The sequence below is a fragment of the Musca domestica genome, unplaced genomic scaffold (genome assembly GCF_030504385.1).
Source record: "Musca domestica strain aabys unplaced genomic scaffold, Musca_domestica.polishedcontigs.V.1.1 2, whole genome shotgun sequence".
Lineage (NCBI taxonomy): Eukaryota > Metazoa > Arthropoda > Insecta > Diptera > Muscidae > Musca > Musca domestica.
Window position 1 is genome coordinate 6,783,330 of NW_026712249.1, and position 18,973 is coordinate 6,802,302.

An 18,973-nucleotide genomic window follows, 5' to 3' on the forward strand; every position below is an offset into this window, starting at 1 on the left:
ATATCGGTCCACTCCTTCTAATACCTCCCCCACAACGGGTCAAAATTTAGAATAATTATGTCTGTCATAAAAACCGAAATAACAATCCGATCTCATAAAATTTCACACATCTCAATAACATTATTAACACAAGATCTGGTGTGAAGATTGGATATATCGGCGGACTTCTTCTGGTACCTCCACACAATGGGTTAACATTTTGAATAACCAAAACGATCATAAAATGCAAAATAGTCCTTCTTCTTCTTTTACTAATAAATGACACAAAGCAACCCACCCCTTTTTGATCAATTATATTTTTTATAGTTTTGCCTTATTAAGGCGAAGATCATATGTTTTATGATTTATGTGTTTGATTTCTCTTTCGAGACGAGCTTAATGATCTGAAATTCGCAGTGAAAAGGAAAGCCAGATAGACACTATCACACACTCACCACTATGCGACGCGTTTCGCCGTTGGTTAAGCGGCTCATCAGGCATATTTGATGTGGATGATGGCTTACAAGGGCCGTTCTCTGGAAAGTAGTATATATTTCGAACTTATTGCAAATTAGCATATGCGAATTATACACTAGAAACTCTCCAGCTTCGACTCAAGTTCTATTGGCAGAGTATCTAAATGGAATATATCGGCCACTCCTCCTTCTGATTCCTTCCCCACAAAAGTTTAATTACAATTGCTTGTTATAAATTATTCGTTTAAAATTGGAAATAAGCGTTCGATTTTCTTAAAATGTTCCAACATAACTGGAACCTTACGCACATTTCAAAATTTTCCAAATATTACCACATATCTTATATAAAGCGAAGAAGGTAGTCGATATAACCCAGAGGTGCACGTTGTAATATTCATATCTGACTATATCCGTGCTTTCCGTCTGTTATTTTAATTTAATTTAATTATTTATTTTAATTTAATACCTCTTCTTCAGTTGACTTTATAGCAAAAGTTGGACCAAAGCTATGATCTCTATGGCATGATACAAAATTTATGATTTTTAAAAATATTAACCTTTTGTGATAGATGCCAAAGAAAATAAAAGGACCAATGCTTCTAAGTTTGGATGAACATTATTACTCATGTTGAAAGTATAACTAATTGATTGATCAAAATGTTTGGACAACTACTATTTTTTTAAATCATTCTTATCAACAAAATATTTTGCAGTTTTTTTTAATATTACTCTTTCAATTACAATGTTTTTAAATGTATATAATTATGATCATACATAACAATTAGTTGATGGTCTTTATATTCATTGATGTATTCTTTTTGTTAATATCACTTATTATCTACGTTAGCCTCACAAAATATTCATATTGTTTTTCTTTTTTTTTTTTTTTTTTTTCAAAATTTCAATAGACCTGTGGGTTGTGTTGTTTACACATCAGTTGGACATAGTATCTGTGTGTGTGTGTGTAGGCATGTGTGTATTTAGTCGAATGCCACGTCGATTCACACATTATCTTGCACCTTTATTTCTTCGTGGCTTTCCTTGATTCAATTTCTAAATGTTTTCTGCTAAAGCAGAGCAAATTAATTGCTTCACAAGTCTATTTATTTATTTAGTTTCGAACACACACACACAAAGGTCTTCTAATTTAAACGGATGTTAGGGAAATTATATTTAATCATATGCTGTTATTTTTCGAACACAGCATTTGTTTAAAGTTAATATACGGCTAATTAACTAATGGATTTCGAAAAGAAAAAAACAAAAACTAAATGTTCCTCAATTTTTTGCTACAATATATTACGAAACAAAATGATAAAGTCAAAGTTTAAAGATGCTACACAACGATCAAAATCTTAATTTTAGCTCTTAAGAACAAAAATACGTTACATGCGTAGAGTTTTAATTGAAATCTCAAACAAATTTAAACATCGTTTTTATGATCTATTCCTTATGTATTTAAGTATTTCCCCCTTGGCTTAGCTTCTATTATTCTCTGTTTCAGAAAACGAAACTGACAGTTTTGCAATATTTGCTTATCGCTACGAATATTAGGATTTCATCCCGGCGGGGAGAATGGACAGCTTTTTTCAGCTTTTTAATATGACGACTTTCGATTTTTTTGTCCGAAAATATTGCTCATTTTTAAAATCGTGTAGACCCGTTTAATGAAACTTGAAATCGGGTGGTACCTTCAAATATATTGACTGATTATACGTTTTTATAACGAGCGGGCTTCGTGTGAAACATTTTACATTAAAATAAGTGATAAAACTTAAAAAGTGTTAATAGGTACTATATGATATGCCATTGTTATTTAGAGTTACAACTTTGAGAAACACCATTCGCCTGAAAGAGTAAGATAGGGCAGGATTTCTGCAAATGCGTACTTTAAAGATATAAAAATTACTAAATTACAACAGGACTTACATAGACTGAGTCTCAAGGTTATGGTTACTAACCCTCCACCTTGAAAAGGAGGGTATATTAACTTAGTCAAAATCCCTACAGTATATATATTCATGATCAGCATAAAATTCTAAGTCGATTTAACGATGTCTGTGTGTCTGTTGAAATCTCGATACAGCCCACATTATCAGACGTTAATTCGGCACAACAATTTGTATTGTGTCTACGATGGTTGGTATTGAAAATAAGATATATCTTAAAATTTGTATTTGTCGGTCATAATGGGTTCTAGCTCCGGTGGTTGTCCACGTTTTTGTATAGCCCCCATATTTGATTTTTGCAATTTTTTCCTTGGACAAAAGTTGGTTTTTGTAGTTCGAAATGGGTATTTGTATTTTGAAAATTTTTAGCATTTTTTTCCTTGTATTTATATAAAAATTCGTATTTGTAGTTCAAATGGGTAACGATACCCACCGATACTCTGTATTTTTATAATCGTAGTTACATTTACCCACGAAATTGTTTCAAATTTGGTATATAAGAAAATTTGGTATATGACAATTCTTGAGTGTAAAATTGTCTTTAGAGTTGCCGTTTTGGTGTGGTCCACATACAACGGCCTCACCCACTTTACGGTTTTTTGAAAAGTTTAACAACATTATTCAAACGGTGTTACTGGTATTTGTAGTTTAAAGTGGAACAAATTCAAATACTTTTATATAAACATGCTTTCTTTACCTAAAGGTGGAGGTTATTAAAAATTCAGTTAGATTTTTTTTTTTTTTTTTTGAGTTTTACATGAAAAATTAGTTAGTTTATCCCAAACTGCAGCTACTGCCAGCTACTTCGTTAGTGAAAAGTTTACCATACATTTTTAGATTCGTTCCAACAGATCTTGTTTGCCTTGTTAGTACACAAAATGCACAATTTGTTCAGTTTGACAACATGTTTTACGGAGGAGGATATTAGTCCCAAACCAATTTAGCGTCTCTTTTTTAACCCTAAAAAGCAACAGCGACCTCAATATCAAATTTCAGAATTTCACATTTATCCCTTCACCCAACACCGAATTTGGTAACATTTAGTACACATATCAGAAACAATCTCCATCTCTCCATCGTAGAGACCAACAGTGTCCAAAATTGGTACCATTTAGAACTTTTCGAACAATAATAGCCAAATTTCCAAAAAAAAAAAACACCTACATATCTCAATTCCAGATACCACCTAAAATCTAAATATCAAATTTCGGAAGATTTTTTTTTTAAATTTTGAATATCCGTGAAGCTCATAAAACGAGATATTAACATCCGATTCCATTCAAACTTGGCACGTCTTAATATTTCCATCAACACAAGATCTGCTTTAAAGATGGTACAGATCGTACCATCCCTTCTGGTACATCCCCCACAAAGGGTCAAACCAAAACATACATCACAATATTTTTGTTCACCCAAGGTCTGGTGTGAAAATGGGATATATCGGTCCGCTTCTTCTGGTGCCTTCCCCACAAAGGGTCAAAGTTTTGAATATCTATGGAGCTCATACAAATCTCGATATATTTATCAACACAAGATCTGTTATAAAGATGACAGAAATCGGACCATTTCTTCTGGTACCTCCCCCACAAGGGTACAAAATTTTGAAAAACATAACGCTCAAGTTTCACAAACACACAAACATTTTAGCCAACACAAGATCTGAAGATGATATATATCATTCAACCCCTTTTGGCACCTCACCTCTGTCATAACTTGCGAAACAAGCCAGCGATTCTTTACAACAACAACAGCTATATATAACTTGACTGAGTGAATGAATATGGAATTTATGATTTCTCATAAAATTGGATATAATGTTCGACTTTCTTGTAATTTTGCCCATAGCAATATTTTTATCTGTATCAGATGAAGTATGACAATGGAATACTGCGGTCGACTATACCTGGTACCTCAAGCACATTTCAAAATGTTCTAAAAATTATCACATATCTCATATATCTCAATATAGTCCAACCTGACACGTAGCAATATTTATATCATATTTATTTAGGTCCGATACGAAATTGACAATACTGGCCCATTCCTTCGGAACCTACTGCATAGAGAGTCAACAATCATAACAGAAGTCAAAATATATTTAGTCAAAATATAATCGAACATTAGCTGAGGGTATACATCTGTAGACAAAAACCGACTGATACTTTTCAAGGTTTTATACCTACACAACAAGGTGGTCAGGGTATTATGTCTTTGTGCATTTGTTTGTAACAGGCAAAAGGAAACGAGATATACCCAAAGTTCCTTTTGATGATCTGCATAGAATCACATTCTGAGTCGATTTATGCATGTCCGTCCGTCTGTCCACGTATTTTTGTAAACAAAGTACAGTTCGCATTTATTACAAGATCCAGACATTTTACACAAATCATTTGTTTGACCCAAGGACGAACCCTATTGAAATGGGAGATAATCGGTCAACATTTAGATACAGCTCCCATATATATCTTCGTCCGCTTTGCCTTTTATTGTGCATCAAACGTGTAATATCAGCCCGAATAGTATGGAATTTTGCACATACAATCAACTGAGGCCTGAAAATAAGTATGCCAAATTTGATTGAAATCGGTTCAGATATAGCTATAGCTCCCATATATATTGTTCATCCGATTTGTTATTTTTGTCCACCGCCGCCGTAATATGCACTATGCAATAACAATATTTGGGGAAATATATCAAATACAGCTCAGAAGTACATTTGCTAAATTTTATCGAGATCGGTTCAGATTTGGATTTAGCTCCCATATATAACTTCGTCCGATTTACCTTTTATTGTGCACCAAACGTCTAATATTTGTCCAAATGGGATGGAATTTGGCACTTACGACCAAATTGAGTCTAGAAGCTAGTATGTCAAATTTGGTGAAGATCGGTTCAGATATAGCTATAGCTTCCATATATATTATTCATCCGATTTGTTATATTTGTTACCCACAACCGTAATATGAACTCCGTAACAACGATATTCAGGGAAATATATCAAATACAGCTCAGAAATATCTTTGCCAAATTTTATCGAGATCGGTTCAGATTTGGATATAGCTCCCATATATATCTTTATCCGATTTCAAATTAATTGTGCACCAAATGGGCAATACAATTCCGAATTTAAAAGATACAAATGCTTCGGCATATTTAGTCCTTTGAACTTTAAATTATAATTATAACCATAGGGTGTTTGATTGAATTCTCCCATAAAAACTTTTAATTGTTATGTGGAGCTCTACTTAATTAGCAAAGTGGTGTAGGGTATCTTGGTGGTGTAGACTTTCTTTACTGGTTTTTTGTATAAAATTAACTGTAAGCTGATTAACCTTAACCTGAAATTAACGAAATCACAAATACATAAAAACCGCACCTCTGACCAGATGCTGACTTCGTTGACAAATATATCCAAATATCGGAGATAGAGGAAATCATAATGAGGAATCTAAATTTTCAAATATTTTTTCAATAATTATCAACACGACACAGGGCGTAAAATTGAACAATACCGGTTTCCTTCATCTCCGAGAGGACAACATATTAGATAGAAGCTGGCACAAAATGTCAAAATAAACGTCCGGTTTGTATCTGTCGAAAAATCGACTATTACCTCAGACTTGTTCTTTATTCACAGAATACCTCTTATTGGCCTTTGTCTTCGATTCTTTCCCTTATTAAAATATTATTTCCATTCAAAACCACTGTTTCGAAATCAAATAAAAATAAATGAAATATTTTCTATGTTCATACACATGTAAATAAGTAAAAATATGTACATATATATATAGAAGATCTGAATGCATATAAGAATTAAAAAAAAAAAAATATTGAAATAAACTCAAGAATATATTGTGTGTGGGTGCTGCAGACACCTCACACTCCCCGATGGTCTAGCTATGTGTGACTAGCTATGTGAGAATTGCCTGTTCGCTCTCTCGGCCAATTTTCAATTTTTTTTTGTTTAGAAAAACACTTTTCATAATTTCGTTTCTTTTTTTGTTATTCATTTGTGAACAAGATTTCCAAGTGATTCGAATGCTTCGGATGCGAGGCGAATGGTCGGCAAGAATACATTTGATCGGAATGCAAGTCAATGAAAGGCGTTTTTTGTGAGGAAAAACACAAATCAAATGATAGGTGGTGTTGGTTGCTACATTGCAATGTTGAGGGAATGAAGGCGATGCATCCACATCGATGTGTTTGTAGGTGTGTGTGTGTGTGTATGTATATGCATAAATATGCGTAAATATCCATACATATACACACTGTGCGTCATTTGACCTAATTCGTTCGGTCTTCATCGATGTTTCTTCTTCTTCCTTTTTTGGTTTGTTGTTTTGAACTCAAAATTAAATGAATCCTCCGAAACGGTGTTCTTGCGAAAATTTACCGATTTCAATAACGGTAAAGAAGCGATGACGAGTATGTATTTACACCGCCATCATGTATATGTACAGATCACATACGTCACGAAATTTAGTGACGTCATTGGTGAAATGTATTCGAAATCTGTACAACATTTGGCCATAACGAAGAGTTCTTTATTTCGAGTCTCTCTCCATTTCTCTCTGTGAGCGTGTGTGTGTGTCGGTGTGTTGTATGATTCCTTTCATTATTGAACTGAACTGAAAACATTGAAAATGCAATGACACACATACACACACACACTAACACACATTTGACCATAGCATAACATTTATCATTCAGGTGGGATGAAATGAAACGTTTCAAGTTTTTGTTGTTGTTGCTGTTATTTCAAATGTCTCCCTGTCCGTGTGTGTGGCATGTTTCTCATTTTGAAAACATTGTCCATTTGCCCCAAATTCGTTATTCATTGCAACGACAATTAAATTTGTTGGACAATTTATTTTTCTCACGTCACTTTCGTTGATGCAGCACCTCAAATGGTCGAATTAGTCGAAAAAAGAAGAAAAAAACTATTTACCGAAATAAGCATGAACCTGTTAAATTGTCTAGAAATTTGTTTGAATATCCGCGACCACCGTTTTCCGCCTTTTAGACTGAAAAATTCTGCGCAATTTGTAAATGTAATAAATCTAAGAAATGGGAATCTATGTTGGTCTATTGGAACAAGTATTTCGTTATTCGAATGCAGAATCTACATCCAAATACCGAACATGGTTCCATATGTAGACAATTCCCTTCCAGAGAGTACTTAGAAGGAACTTCTTGTGTGGATTTTATTGAAATTATATTGAAATTATATTGAAAAATGTAGCTAAAAACATCAAAATACCGGGAGGTACGGTTATATGGTACTCAGAAGGTGTAGGTTTTTAGACAATTCCATTGAAAAATGTGTCTAAAATCATCAAAATATCGAATATCGTGGACCTACATAGAAAATTCCTTTCCAGGTGGTAAAGTACACTCCCGGTTTAGAATTTCAGACAATTCCCCCCATAGGGTCAAAATTGTGCAAACTTTGTGAATCTCAACATTTCTACCACTTCTCACGCTTTTGATACCCTTAGCCATATGGCTACAGAGGGTATACATCATTTGATACGGCCAAAACGTACCTCATTGAAGTAACAGTTTAGACCCTAGATCTCTTTGGACCAAATCCGTTTCAGGACATTTGGAGTCGATCTAGCGATGTCCGTCTGTCTGGCTGGTGCGCACGATAACTCTCGAAGTTAGTATCCGATTTGGTGCAAACTTGGTTACATCGTAATATTTTTGTCAAACTTAAATCGAGTTCGGAGATGGGCAATATCGGTCCACTGTTCTTCTACCTACCCCCCCCCCCCCCCCAACTGTTTAAAATGTCCAAAGGAAATCGTTTACTGCACAGAAAGAGAAAGGATAATCCGATTTTTCTCCAACTTTGCAAATCCTAATATTTGCATCAGTGCTAGGTCAGCTCCGAAAATGGACAATATCGATCCACTCCATCAAGTACCTCCCTCAAAAGTTTTAATAATTATAACTCTTGTAAAATATAATGTACGTGTCCGATTGCCATGAAATTACAATATTTTTATCAATTCAAGGTCTGGTGAGAAGATGGAATATATCGGTCTACTCCATCTGGTACCTCCCCAACAAGGTGTTAAAATATTGAATATTTATGAAGCTCATAAAACGCGAAATTAACATCCGATTCCATTCTGACTTGTGACATCGCAATATTTCTATCAACACAAGATCTGTTATAAAGATGGTAGAGATCGGACCATTTCTTCTGGTACCTCCCCCAAAAAGGGTTACAATTTTGAATAACCAAAACGTTTAAAAAATCTGAAGTAAGCATCAGTTTCTCTTTATTTTTCACATATTCTATTATTTCCACTAACAAAATATCCGTTGTGAAGATGGGATATATCGGTCCCCTTCTTCTGGTACCTCCCCCACAATGGTTCAAAAATTTGAATATCCATGAAGCTCATAAAAAGCGAAAATCACATTCGATTCTTTTCAGATGGTACATCTCAATATTTCTATCAACACAAGATCTGTTATAAAGTTGGTAGAGATCGGTCCATTTTTCTTTGCTACCTGCCCCACATAGGCATCCAAGCATCCAACTCTCCTCAAATTTCACACATACAAACATTTTTGCTAATACAATATCTGTTGTGCAGATGATATATATCTTTGAACCCTTTCTGGTACCTCATTCACAAAGGATCACAATTTTCAATACTTTTATCTGTCATAAATTGCGAAACAGATCGGTGATTCTTTATAATTAGCTATATCTAAATATTTCTCTCAACCAGAATGCTGAGATCAATATGGAATTTGTGATTTCCCATAAATTGGATATAAATGTTCGATTTTCTTATAATTTTGGCCATACCAATATTTTCATCTGGAAGCATGAAAATGGAATACTTCGGTCGATTATCAATACTCAAAAAATTTAAGGGCTAGGACCAGAATAGAAACCTATTGTTTTTGAAGATGATCGCAAATTACTTAGGGGTTGAAATTGACCAAAAAAAATCTTGATTTTGCAGTTGCTCCATAGGCTAGAGTTTAGGACTGTGCGGAAGCCTGCGAATCGGACAATATTTAGCGAGTAAGATAGACCCTAACTTTTATGAAAGAAACTACGAAAATTTCTACTAAACCGAGTATATTTTCCATGCCAGCCAAATCACAAATACAATAAGCCAAGATAGCCAAGATATGGGATATATAGCAAAATATGTAAAATATATATGTAACAAGTAAAAAAGCTGTTAGTTCGGCCGGGCCGAACATTTAATACCCTCCACCATTCGGTACAAATTTGGCAATTTTCCAAAAAAAAAAAAAAAAAAATAATAATAATAATAAAATAAAATCCGTTAAAAATTCGGTAAAAATCTTAAAAATACCGAATGCCTATACGACGACGTGGACATGCATAGACAACTTTTGTCATAAGTTATTACAATATTTAAATACGAAACTTGAAGAAAAATCTATTTATAATGTAGCTAATATCATCAAAATACCGAATATAGGGGGTGCCGTTATATGGGGCCTATACGAAGACGTGGAACTGCACAGACAATTTTCTATCGTAGGCTGTAGTATCCATAACGAACTTCAAATATCAAATTTAAAACAATTCTGGTGGAAATGTCCCTAAAATCATTAAAATACCGAATATCGGGAGGTACCGTCATATGGGAGCTCTACGAAGACGTGGGCCTGCACAGTCAATTTTCTGCCTTAGGCTATAGTATCAATTACGAACTTTAAATACCAAATTTGAAACAATACCGGTTAATAATGTCGCTAAAATCATTAAATTACCGAATATCGGGAGGTACCGTTCTATGGGGGCTATACCAAAACGTGGACCTACATGGCCCATTTTCAATACCAAAAGTCCTGCAGACATAATATACATTTGAGTAAAATTTGATCAATCTACTTTAATTCGTTCGGAAGCTAGAGTGATTTCCACAGACGGATAGACAGACATCGGACATCGCAAAATCGAAATAGAATTTCATGCTGATAAAGAATATATATACTTTGTGGGGTCTAAAATGTATATTTCGAGGTGTTACAAACGGAATGACAAACTTAATATACCCTCCATACTATGGTGGAGGGTATAAAAACTGTAAACTTCATTCAAGAACGTTCTGCAAAATTTTGGTTCTGATGTTTTTTTTTTTATAAAAAGACATATTTTATTTAAGTAATCCCCGGCAAAATTCTGGGTTTTTAAGGAATATTTAAAGAATTAAGACATTTTAAACACATCGAATCGCGCATTTGGTCCTATATACAGGTCGTCCCTCTTAGAAATGGCTGCTTTTAGCCATTTCTCTTATATTTTCCTTGGAAATTTTAATTTTGTGATAACTAAGATTTTTTAAACACCACTTAAGAAACATATAATATTACAAAAAATGATATTATTTCTGTCGCAACTGCAAATCATTAAATACTCATCCTGGTGGTGGTTTTATATTGCGTCATAAATAAAAAAAAATATTTTTCCAAAGATTTATTTATTCTCTCCTATCTTACAATCGTTTTATATATTTTCTTAATGGATATGCGATATTTCATCTTATTACATATACATATACATATAGATTTGCCTAATCTCCGCTGATACATATCAAACATTACTACCTGCATTTGCAATAAAAAAATGAATTTACTTTAATCCTTGTTGAAAGTTCCTAATCTCAACTGAAATAAACTAATTTCATGTCGCATCTATAGGTCTATGTATGTGTGTGACTGTGTTTGTGCGAGGATGTAACGGTGAGTTTTCAATAATTTTTTTATTTATTTCCTTTGACCCTTGACTGCTGCTGACGTATGCACGAGTATGGATACATACATACATACACACAAACATTCATAATACATACACACATACTTTTGTACATATGTATGTATATTGCAAATAACAAAAACTCGGCATTCCACAGTGTTTTTCTGCCACCATCATGAGTCGGATATTTATTAATACATGAGTTTAAATGTTTTGTTTGTGTATTATTTTTTCATAGCCGACAACATTGTTTTTGACGTCCGTTTGTACATACAAATAAACAAAATCATAATTCTCTTAATTAGACACAAACAGATACTTTCAGTAAAAAAAATAACGTAAAATTCTACACAACCGAACTTTGTGTACTCTACAAGAAGATTTTTACCGCACAATAATATATACTAATTTCGGATGATATGACCCTGTAAAAGTAAGGGGTTAGTAGGTTAATTTATTAGTAGTTAGAAGTGTTAAGAATTAATCAGGAAATCCATTATTTGGTAAAAGTGAATACAGGGTCTGTCATTCAAACAAAAAACTGAGTTTTCTTCTACCAATGCTATTTTTAACCCAATCTTAAAAAAGCTACTGATTATTTTAAGAGATAATCTGCTTGTAAACTGCGGAACGGACAGACAAAACGAAAACAAATATTTTAAAATTTATCTTAGACCGAATTACCATTCAATGATATTATAAAACTTTAATTGGAGCATATTTCGTAAAACAAAATGCCTAAATTCTTCAAGGCGAAATTCCTGAAGTCTATACCATATCGAGGTCCTTAACTGAAAATATTCTAAAAACAGAGTTTGTATTATAGAAGCAAATTACAAGTGGTTGTGATAGTATTCGGTTTTTACATCTTTGGGTTTTGAACTATAAACCGGGTAATTTTCGGGTTCTCAGGTCAATTTTTTATGAACTTAATATAGACTTATTATATTTTGAGATATATTTCTTTGGAGCTCTGAATCATTGGTGTAGGTGGTCATAAAAATGTTTGGCCTACGAACCTGAAAGTTTTTTTTTGGGGTTTGATCTACAAACCAGTAGATCAGATCAAATCTCTTTGAATTTTTCCACAACCCAATGAAATTATAAGAAAAATTCCAACAAATTCGGAAATGTGCTAAATTCATCGAAAATATTTTTATAAAACTAACTTTTTGTTATCTATTTGTATTATCTATTAAGTATATAAATTGCTTTTGTTCAGAATTCAAATTGAAATTTGATCTGGATTTTTTCTTCCTTTGACACTTTTTTCAAAAATTAAGCATTAGAACGAAAACGTGTTAAATTAGAAGACATAACTTTCACTTCAAATATCAAGTTCGAATGCATTTTTTTAAAAACTATTAAACTTGAATATATGGTTTATTCTGAGACACATTCGGTTTTTTTTTTCTTACAAAAAATATGAAATATATGTCATAAAAAATTTATATTGTCCCTTATGGAGTAGGAATGGGCCAATATTGTCCATTGCATTTAGGACCTAAATCAATATGATATAAATATTGCGACGCGCCAGGTTTGGACTATACTTACTTTCTTCACTTTGTATGAGATATTTGATAATTTTTAGAAAATGCTAAAATTTGCGTAAATTACCAAATATATTCGACCGATGGGCAAAATTACAAGAGAATCGAATATTCACATCAAATTTTATGCGAAATCATAAATTCCAAATTCATCTTAAGTTTCTGGTTGAGAGAAATATTTAGATGTAGCAAGTTGTGAAGAATCGCTGACTCATTTCACAACTTCTAACAGATAAAAGTATTGAAAATTGTGACCATTTCTGAGTGAGGTACCAGAAGAGAATCGCAGTATATATCATCTTCACAACAAAACTTGTGTTAGCAAAAATGTTTGTATGTGTGAAATTTGAATGTGTTGAAATTCGCTTTCTTTGAGCGTTTTGTTTTTCAAAATCTTGAATCCTATGTAAGGGGTACCAGAAGAAATGGTCCGATCTGTACCATCTTTATAACAGATATTATATTGCTGGAAATATTGGGAAGTACCAAGTCTGAATGGAATCGGATGTTTATTTCGCGTTTTATGAGCTTCATGGATATTCAAATTTGACCCTATGTGGGGGAGGTACCAGAAGAAGCGGACCGATGTATCCCCTCTTCACACCAGACCTTGGGTCAATAAAAATATTGTGATGTGTATAATTTGAAGAGAACCAGATGCTTATTTCGGATTTGATGATTGTTTTGGTTATTCAAAACTCCGATCCTTTGTGGGAGAGGTACCGGAAAGGATGGTTCGGTCTCTACTATCATTACAACAGATCTTGTGCTGATAAAAATATCCAGATGTGCCAAATCTGAGTGGAATTGGATGTTAATTTCGCGTTTTATGAGCTTCATAGATATTGAAAATATTGACCCTTTTGTGGGGAGGTACCAGAAGGAGTGGACCGATATATTTCAACTTCACACTAGACCTTGGGTTAATAGAAATATTGTGATGTGTGTAATTTGTAGATAGTCGGACTCTTACACCACATTTTATAAGAATTATAATTATCCAAAATGTTGACCCCTTGTGGGAAAGGTACCAGACGGAGTGGACCGATGTTCACAGCAGATCTTTTGTTAGTAGAAAAAATGGGATGTGTGAAATATGAAGACGAGCGGATGTTTATTTCGGATTTTATATTTTGACTGAAATAAACAGATTATTCAAAACTTTGGACCTTTGTGGGGAGGTACCAGAAAGAGTGGACTGATATATTTCATCTTCACGCCAGACCTTGGATTAATAAAAATATTGTGATGTGTGTAATTTGAAGATAATCGGACACTTGCATCACTTTTTATCATCACTTAAAATTATTTAACATTTTGAAACTTTGTGGGGGAGGTACTTAAAGGAGTGGACCGATATTGTTTTCACACCTGAAATAGCCCTGGTGCAATCATTAGGATTTGCAAAGTTGGAGCTAAATTATATTGTCCTTTCTCTTTCTGTGTAGTAAAATATTTTTTGAAAATTTCGACCTTTTGTGGGGGAGGTACCAGAAGGAGTGGGCCGATATTGCCCATCTCCGTACACGATCTAAGTTTGATAATAATACTACGATGTACCAAATTTGGAGCAAATCCGATACTTCTTTCGAGAGTTATCGTGCTCACCAGCCAGACAGACAGACGGGCGGACGGACATCGCTAGATCGACTCCAAATGTCCTGAAACGGAATTGGTCCTAAGAGACCTAGTGTCTAAAATTGTTATTTCGAAGAGGCACGTTTTGATCGTATCAAATGATATATACCCTCTCTTGCCATATGGCTGAGGGTATAAACAAAAACTTATTTTGAAATTGTTCGAGTCGCACCAAATAACTATAGATCGCCTTCATTTGGAGGATCATGAATTCGCTTGTATTTCCCTTGTTTCCAAAATGTTAGTCTCCTAGAATTCAACATTAGATCACTGCATACGTACAGACAACACATTTACAAATACATTTTTTCCATATTATACCCAGAGAGAGCGAGCGAAAAATGAAATCTGAACAAATTATATATTTCTCCTCTCTTTAAACCCCAAGAATGTGTGTGTGTGTGTGTTCGTATATCTGTGTGACAGAGTAAAAATGTTTTCATTCAACATAACTTTCTTTCCATGTCTGAGTGTGAGTGCAACGGTGTGTAGTTGTTTCATAAGGTTTACTTGAAACCATGAATGTATGAATGTTGCTGCGGCTGCTGCTGCTGATGATGATGTTCTCGTTGTTGTTGATGTTGCTGTTGTTGTAATACATCCAACAGGTCGCCTTGAACTATGACTGCAATAGATTGCAGTATTCGCGTTGTTTCAGTCGTCATTGGCATCAACGAGAATCAAGTTATTTGTAATTGGAGTATTTGTTTATGTGTGTGTGTGTGAGTTTACTCTCCCTACCAATATCATTGAGTTGAAGCTTTTCGAAATTGTTGTTCTTGTTGTAAAGTTTTCAAAAATAGGTTGCATAGCCAGCCACCAACAACTACAGACAGTTGATATGTTGCTGTTGGTGCTGTTGATGTTGCTGCCGTTGGCGGTGGTGATGCTGGCGTTGTTGTTGTTCTTTTAGGCGGTGTTGTCATTGCTGTTGATTTTCTTCGTGCTGTGTTGTTCTTGTTGCTATGGCGGTTGCAAAATGTAGTTGTGTATGTGCACGGAATGTGAGTGTTTGTCTGTGTGTGTGATGTTTGTTCTTGAATGTGTTTAAAAATAAACGCACTTCTAAAAATAGATGACACCAAAAGTTGTTGTTGTTATTGTTATTATTTCTGCAGTTAGTTGTTGGCATGGTTATGTCCTCGTTGTCGGCATTAAGTTGATTTGGTAATTGTTTGGAAATGAGGCATTTTATTACAATTTATTTTTTTGTTTTTTGGCAATCGAATGGAATATTGAGAAATTTATAAAAATAAATTTCTTATAAATTTTGAAAAACAAAAAATGTTGAGCATTGCTATTTCGATTTTTTCATAAAATTAAAAAATTCTCAAAATTGCAGTTATTTAGAATTATTAAAGGTAGTAAGGTTGGTGTTGCGTATGATGAATAAAAATAAAGTATACACACTGGTGTACAGTAACTGGGGATTTACGATGGCCTGGTTATACCCTCAGCCATATGGCTACAGAGGGTATATATCATTTCCTACGGCCAAAACGTGCCTCATCGAAATAACGGTTTAAGACCCTAGTTCTGTTTAGAACAAATCCGTTTCAGGTCAATTGGAGTCGATCTAGCGATGTCAGTCCGTCTGTCTGGCTGGCTGGTTGATGCGCACGATAACTCTCGAAGGGAGTATCCAATTTGATCCAAAATTGGTACATCGTAATATTATTGTCAAACATAGATCGAGTTCGGATATGGGCAATATCGGTACACTCCTTTTCGTACCTCCCACATAAAATGTCAACATTTTCAAAAAAAAAAAATAATTTATTGCACAGAAAGCGAAACGATAATCCGATTTTGCTCCTACTTTGCATATCTTAATATTTTTATCAGTGCTAGGACAGGTGGGAAAATGGACAATATCGGTCCACTCCATCAAGTACCTCCCCCACAAATGCTCAAAATTTTGAATAATTACAACTCTCATGTGATGTAAGTGTCCGATTATCTTCAAATTTCACACATCCCAATAATTTTATTAACCCAAAGTCTAGTGTGAACATGGAATATATCGGTCCACTCTTTCTAGTACCTCCCACACAAAATGTCAAAATTTTCAAAGAAAACAATTTATTGCACAGAAAGCGAAAGGATAATCCGATTTTGCTCCAACTTTGCGAATCCTAATATTTTCATCCGTACTAGGTCAGGTGCGAAAATGGACAATATTGGTCCACTCCATCAAGTATCTCCCCCACAAATGGTCAAAATTTTGAATAATTACAACTCTCATAAAATGTGATGTAAGTGTCCGATTGTCTTCAAATTTCACACATTCCAATATTTATATTTACCCAAGGTCTGGTGTTAAGATGGGCTAAATGGGTCCACTCCTTCTGGTACCTCCCACACAAAATGTCAAAATTTTCAAAGAAAATAATTTATTGCACAAAAAGCGAAAGGATAATCCGATTTTGCTCCAACTTTGCGAATCCTAATATTTTCATCAGTGCTAGGTCAGGTGCGAAAATGGACAATATCGGCCCATTCCATCAGGTACCTCCCCCAAAAAGGGTCAAAATTTTTAATAATTACAACTCTCATAAAATGTGATGTAAGTGTCCGATTGTCTTCAAATTTCACACATCCCAATAATTTTATTAACCCAAGGTCTGGTGTGAAAATGGAATATATCGGTCCACTCTTTCTGGTACCTCCCACACAAATGGTCGAAATTTGCAAAGAAAATAATTTATTGCACAGAAAGCCAAAGGATAATCCGATTTTGCTCCAACTTTGCGAATCCTAATATTTTCATCCGTACTAGGTCAGGTGCGAAAATGGAAAATATTGGTCCACTCCATCAAGCACCTCCCCCACAAATTTCACACATCCCAATCCCAAGGTCTGGTGTTAAGATGGGCAACATCAGTTCACTCCTTCTGGTACCTCCACCACAAATGATCGAAATTTGCGAAAAAAAAATTCTGCACAGAAAGGGAAGCAATAATCTAATTTTGCTCTACTTTTGCAAATCCTAATATTTGAGTCAGTTCTAGGACTCGTGCCAAATGGATAATATTGGTCCACTCCATCAAGTGTCTCTCCCAAAAAGGGTCAAAATTTTGAATAATTATAACTCTTAAAAAATATGATGTAAGAGTCCGATTGTCTTCAAATTTCACACATCCTACTATTTTTATGAAACCAAAATCTGGTAGTAAGACGGAATATATCGGTCCACTCCTTCTGGTAACACCACCCACCCCCCCCCCCACAAACGCTCAAAAATTTTAATATTCATGAAGTGCATAAGAATCCAAATCTCAATATTTCTATCAACACAAGATCTGTTATAAAGATGGTAGAGATCGGACCATTTCTTTCGTTACCTGTCGCACATATGGTTCAAAATTTTGAAAAACATAACGCTCTCTCTCTAAAAATTTCTGCTAATACAAGATCTTTTGTGAGGATGGTCAAGTGTTTGAAAATTAATAACAGAAATCAAAATATTTTAAAATAATCGAACATTGGCTGTCGGCAACCCGACCGATACTTTTTTACTTGTTTATTTTTAAACTAACAAATATTCAATGCAGACACGCTTTTTTGGGTTAGACTCCCAACCTGAATCTCAGTATTTCGTTCCAAATTTTCAATTTAATCTGCATTGTTTTATTTGGCCAATAATTCAGTTTTGTTCTTTACGAAGTTATTGGAAATTTGTAACCTCTAATTTAAATTCCATTACCAATGCGTATGAGTAATAATGTGACGTATACGCTCTGTAATTCAATATTCACTCGTCTTCGATTTCATTTTAAATTGCAAATAATAAATTGATAATTTTCCATCTCTTCTTTAAAAAGTCATCTCAATTTAATTCTAAAAATAGACGCCTCGAATGGGGATACACAATTCAGCATTTGTGTTTTATGAATGAATCTTGAAAAAACGACGATGGCGACAACAACACCAACAACAAGAACAAGTAAAGAAGACCTGTGAATAAGTAAACAAAGTCATATCAAGGAAATGGCTGGCCGCTCGCTACACAATGACGTCTGTATAGACCTCAGCCAATGCAGAGACGAATGATGCTGTTACAACCAATCTCTGAGAGGGAGAAGGGGGGAGATGGGCAAGAGGGAGAGGACGAAAGCAAACTTGCAATGCGACAACTTAAATGGCAATGAAAATATTTTCCAATGAATGGATACAATGTCTCTTTAAAAATGTTAAAAAAACGAAATTTGAAACTAAAAATGTTTTTTGCAATTTTTAAATTTTTTTGAATTTAAGGATATTAGAAAAAACCCCATCAGTTTTTAAATATCTCGCATACACATACACATATATTATATACCATAGATTTGTATGTATGGGTTTTTTAATTCATCCATTCAAAGCTTTTTCTACCCCATTCTCTGTGCAGCATCATTCAGTATTTTGCCCATTTCCAATGTTTCGTATGGCGTTGGCATGTTTTTAGCTGGGAATGAGGATTTTGAAGAAAATGTCCGAACGAAGACAAGTTCAATGCACTTTCGCTTTCATTTCAAACAAATTCTCTCAAAAATTGTTTTCTTCTACTAGGGCAGCAAGAGAGTCTGTGTGTGTGTGTGTGAGAGAGAGAGGAGAGTAACCCCTTATCCAAGCTGT